Consider the following 6,110-nt stretch of genomic DNA (forward strand, 5'->3'; position numbering starts at 1 on the left):
GTATGCAAATAGGTTAATGTAGAGAGGAAAAGTATTTTTTTAATAATACTTGATGATGTTTTTTCAGATAAAGTTTTGTTTTGTTTTCAGACAAACCCTTTACATTGTTACTTACATTTACTGCAGGAGTTTCAGTATCAGTATCAGTATCACTAAGGTTGGAAGAGACCTCAAAGATCATCGAGTCCAACCTGTCACCACAGACCTCATGACTAGAATAGGGAGGACACTAGTGCCCACTGCAGGCTTGAACTCACAACCTTCCCCATTAAAGGTCTTATGTGCTACCAACTGAGCCACACCAGGGGGCTTTCATAAAGTCACATTTTAGGATTTTGAACTGTATCAGGTTGATGAAATTCTTACTTACAGAACCCCTCTACCTACCTCATCTTCGTGGAAAAAAAAAATTAAATGAATCTTTCCAGGATTTCTTAGCTAGACAGATGTAATTTGTAAGGCTAAAATTCCACACATATTTATGAGACATAGTTACAGTCTCATTTTGTTTAATATCATGTTAGGGGTGGTTTTGGTTTTCAGCAAAAGCCAAATGCTCAACTCTTACTGAATCTGGCATTTCTGTGTAACAAGTTAGTTGGAACATGCTACAGTTCTCAGTGTCTCCTTTGTTGCTGTATTGGATAGCAGGAGGAAGGGCAGGAGTTACTCAAGCAGAGACAGTTTGTGAAGCCAGTCTCAGGCACAAACACTATATGCAAAACAAGTCACAACTGCTAAGCAGTGGCATGCATTGAAGCCTTTTGAGGAAAATTAACCAGAGAAGTACTCCTATTTAGACTGTCATGCTTAAACTAACAGGAAAAGTTAACCCTCTCTGTATGCTTGATGCACATTTATGGTGATCTCTGGAACAGGAGTGAAAAATCACCAAAAGAAATCAAACCAAAAGAAATCAAACCCACCGATGTTATGTGGTCTTTCACACACACCTCCTTGTTCGTTCTTATTGGTTTCATAGTGTTTTGTTTAAGTGCCATCATTTTCTGCATAAAGCAAGGTAACAAACTTGTGCAAAATAACATTTGGAGGTGAGGTGTTTGGCAGAACACATGCATAAGAAAGCTTGCTAGTGTTCCAGATATGACAGCTTCATGTTGTGGTTATACTGGCAGAGGCCAAATTTGTAATCAGTGTCATCATACGGCAGTTGTCATTGGTATAACTTAATTCACAGGGGAAGGTTGCTTAATTTAGGATAGCAAGGATTTTTTCAGGAATTGATGAATTACAAGCCCTGCGAGGAGAGGCTGAGGGAGCTGGGGTTGCTTAGCCTGGAGAAGAGGAGACTCAGGGGTGACCTTACTACTCTCTACAACTACCTGAAGGGAGGCTGTAGACAGGTGGATGTTGGTCTCTTCTCCCAGGCGGCCAGTACCAGAACAAGAGGACACAGTCTCAGGCTGTGCCAGGGGAGGTTCAGGCTGGATGTTAGGAAAAAGTTCTCTACAGAGAGAGTGATTGCCCATTGGAATGGGCTGCCTGGGGAGGTGGTGGAGTTGCCATCATTGGAGGTGTTCAGGAGGAGACTTGATGGGGTGCTTGGTGTCATGGGTTAGTTGTTTAGGTGGTGTTGGATTGGTTGATGGGTTGGACGCGATGATCTTGAAGGTCTCTTCCAACCTGGTCTATTCTATGTATTCTATGTATTCTATGTGTTCACACATAAAGCATCAGGCGAACTACATCAGGCCACTGTATCTCTCCCTACTTGTGATGAGATCCAGAAACAAGAGTATGAGCTGGCTGGAAAATCACCAAGATATGGCTTTGCACCAGAGCTCTCCAAGAGCTGGTAAGTCAGGTACAATATTTAAGTAAATTCCTTGGTAAGGCCCTTTTTATGAAGCATTTTGTTGATCGATTTCAGATGCTGAGCAGATTCTAAAATAAATGGGACCTAAAATGGCATTTGACATTTTGTAAGTGAAATGGTTTAATGAGAGCTAGTGCAGCTGGAGAAGCTGAGCAAGTAACATGCTATAATTTGAGTCAACACTAGAGAGCATTAAAATAACTTGGTATGACTGCTGTGTTATGGCTTGTTGGGGAAGAGGCCATAAGGAACCAGAACTGAACTTTGCACTGAACTGAGAAGTACTCATTAGCTCTCTAAACAAACATGGATTTTGAAAGTGGATTTGGAAAGGTGAGAAGGAATTGGAATTGTGTTGGAAAAGTAGGTGACTATATTTTAAACAGAACCTGTAAAAAGCTACAGCAAAGTAGCACACAAAAAGTGGTCCTCCCTCCTCAGAAGCAAGGCCTGACATTTAAAGCATGGCACTAAGCTCAGATGTGTTGCACACAGCAATGTTACTCCACCACAGTCAGAGCTGATAACATCAGCCTACAATGAATAGCTGGATCGGTGTTCACTCACCAGAAGAACGAATGACACTGAGTCAAATTCACATTCACTCGGTAGTAAGCCTGGGAAAGTCACTGTACTTGGCTTGTTTGTTCCATTTGGGTTACGTGTTAGGAATTTGGTCTCTTTGGCGGGGGTGGTTGTGCCATAGTATTACACAGAAGAGACATCAACCCTTGGGAAGTTCTCATGTACGTTTTTTTCATCCTTGTGGATGGGTCAGTGGTGAAGGCAGTGCCATAGGGCCTGGGCACATGGCACTCCCATCCTATCCTTCCATGGTGTTCATGGCCTGCTCACACTGGATTGCCATGTTTCTCTCTTCAGTTGTATAGCTAGAGACAGCAGGTGGGACACTACTGTTTCCCTCAGAAGCCTAAATGCATACTGAAACCTCTGTAACACTGAGTATTTCTTGTCCAAGACAACATCCCACACAGTCCTCCTCACACTGACAAAGCAAGGTGCCTTGGGGATCTGCTGTCCAATTACATGAGTTTTACTGTCAGATAGGTGGACAATGCAACTTAACACACTTGTTTAAAAGTTTGTCTTCTGATATGGTCAGTCCTGTGGTCTTCCTCTTCTGTTTTACAATGAGCAACTTTGCCTGCCTGTTCCAGTCTTCCATTGCTCATCAACATTGTTGCAAATCCAAACAGAAGAAGATGTGTTCTTGCCTGCAGCAAACCTGCGAATTTTAAAGTGACACCGCTCACATCCTGACATCTGCCAGGAACCATAAAACGTGAGTAATGTGTTAAAAAATTGGGCCAGATAGCATAACCAGAACAGTTGCATAGCATATCTATGCTTAGAGCATATAGTACTGAAAACTAAATCTTGGATGTGGAAGAACTGACAAAGGGAGGGAGAAAACTTTGCTACCCATACATTTACATTGTTTTATCTGCCTTTTCAAGCGCAAATAAACCTCCTTCCTTCAGAACAATTCCAAGAATATTTTTCTTGCAAAATGTCCTACAGGACACATAAGAAATAAGCCTCTGTATCAGTGCCACTTGGAGATTTTCCTCTAACTTATGTTTATACATCTTTTTTTTGTCTCCACCTTTGTTAACTCTTGAGAGGTACATGCAATTCTACCCAATTCTATACCGCTAGTTAGTTATGAATGCTTTACTGTCCAGTAAAATGAAAACTACGCTGAAGATTTCTGCTTTCTATCACTGAAACACAAGCTAGGGGTAAGAAGGAAATTAGCACTCACACTCTCTAACCTCTTTTTTCCCTTATTTTTGTTTGCATATTAGTTTTAGCAAAAACTTTTGAAAGCAGGGCCTTATTGCATTTTACTCCCTAGATGAAACACTTGCTGTGAGCTATGTGGACATTTTTCATTAAACAGTTAAAATATTTTTAAGTCTCTTAAATCTCTATATAAAAAATACTGGGGTTTATTACTGAAAATTCTTCAAAAACTGTGTTTAAAATGTTAAGGCTGTTTAACAGACAGACTTGTCTTAAGGTATATTACTTTTCACTAGTTCAATTTATACATTGTGATGGGGAGGAAAAAAAAAAAGTCAATATTTTGGGTACTTTAAACCATTCTGGCTAGCTTTCCAGGTTGCTTTTTTCCCCCCTTAAACTAAGTTTTAACTTTTTAACTTTAAAACTAGTTTCTAAACTAAGATCGGTAGGGCAGCAGACTCTGTACTCTGACACGTTCTGTTAAATATTTCCTAATATTTCTGATATGTTCTGATATTCATATTTCTGATATTCATATTTCTGATATGTTCTGTTAAATGTTCCCTAACTTGAAAATTTGTTTTATCATGAGGTATTGCTATTCTGAGCGAATTATTTTATCTCTGGTCGATCACAGTTTGTACTCTAATGAAACAAGATGGTTTGTTTTTCTTTCCTCACTCCCCCCCCCCCCACTTCTGGGCTAGCATATGAAAACCAAACTGAGCAAAAAGCAGCATCAAGGAGAAGCTACTTCCTCATTCAGTGCTATATTTGACACTGAATATAAACTGAAGTCTGTAGAAGCACTGCCCAGAGATGAGGGTTACAGTTCTCTTATGAATATATGAAAACTCTACAAAGATATCAACAGTGTCATCTTCTGAACTTTTGCATACTTTGTCAGGTGCTCATGGGACAGAAGTACCTGTAGGGACTGTTTAGTGATACTGGAATATAAATGGGATCTTAAATTTTCTTTAATTGTCCTGCTTTTCTAAGAAAACATTAAAGAAAGGACAGTCCATTGTTGCAAGAGTATCAAGATTATTGTCTGCAGAGCAAACAGACAATTTACAGCTGCATTAATAATTTGAGGTACCCAGCCCAGCATCACTTCCCCAGTCTCAGGATGGGAACACACAACCCACAGGTCCCTGAGGACCTGGCAGTGGGTGCCTCTGCACCTGTGGCTTGGCCGTCCCAGCCCTCTCAGCCCTTCAGTCACCCATCTGCTAAAATCCCATCAGCAAAATCACATACTCAAACTGAAGAGGAGGGGCAGGCAGTCTCCACCTTCCTCCATCCTCACAGCTGAAGTTCTGTTCTGCAGCCTAGGCTCTTGAATGAAGCTGTGAACAAGGTTGAGTGTGCACAGCAAGTGAGCCTGCACATCACATTTTCCTGGGGCTAAGGTGTTTGCTCAGCCTCTTGCCTCAAGCACAGGGTCACCTCTGCCTGAGGATGCTTAGGCCAGATAGAGCCTGGGCTTCCTCTGGCATACACAGGGCAAGCAGTTTTGATGCCCCCATTAACAGAAAGATGCAGCATTGCCTGTGCCACAAACTAGGCACAGTTCGTGAGTTTTACAGGACTTCATTATGATTTGTCATCTCTGGTGATCAAACTGGACTCACCTTAATGAGACAGCAAATGAGCTTTAACTGCCTAGAAGTGTGCTGGTTTGCCAATGTGACTGACTTGGTCACTTTCCAATGTGGAATGTCCTCTGGCTGAGGATTTAGCTCTCTAGGTCATAGTGCCAAAGAAAAGCCTCCAGCCTTCCTTTAGTATCTCATTTTCCTTCACAAGCAGTGCACAAACAGTCTCTCCTAACAGGAAAAAACTTCATCAGACCTCTAAAAGGAACAGGAGGAGGACAGAACTATGTGAGGAGCCTGGCACAATGGTGCCAGAGATTGCATTACTCCTAGGCTCGTGAACTGGAACAGCCTCTCCACTGGCCTGGGACCTACAGGCATGTGGGATTACAGACTAATCTTACCAAATGTTGCTTCTATCCCAGAGCATATGCAAGATGGGAAGTCACCCCAAGAGCTCTGTGCACAGCATGTTTATGTATACGTGTATGTGCGTGCGTTAGTCACTTACAGTTTTATTTTAATCCACTACAGTAACTGTAACAGCAATGCCATCAAGCAGGCATTTCCTGTATTCCTTTCATTAGACAAAACAGATGGTTTATGACCATGAACAGAGTTGATCATTTTTCATAACAACACTGATAAAGACATCCAGCCACACAGGCAAACCAGGGCTTCTTTAGCAAACCACAAATTACATTCTACAGCAGTGAGACTCCACACAGTAAGAGGAGGATGACATTTTAAAAGATGTTCTTCCAAGATAGTTTCCTGGGAACACCTATCACCTAGAAAAACATCTACAGCTCACTTTTATAAGCAAAGTTGAAATATACTCAATGAGGGCCCTTGCAGGTGGTGTAAGCTCCTTGAACTCATAAAGCAAATGCTTTGAGATG

This window comes from Dryobates pubescens, chromosome Z (assembly GCF_014839835.1).
Source record: "Dryobates pubescens isolate bDryPub1 chromosome Z, bDryPub1.pri, whole genome shotgun sequence".
In the NCBI taxonomy this organism is placed as follows: Eukaryota; Metazoa; Chordata; class Aves; order Piciformes; family Picidae; genus Dryobates; species Dryobates pubescens.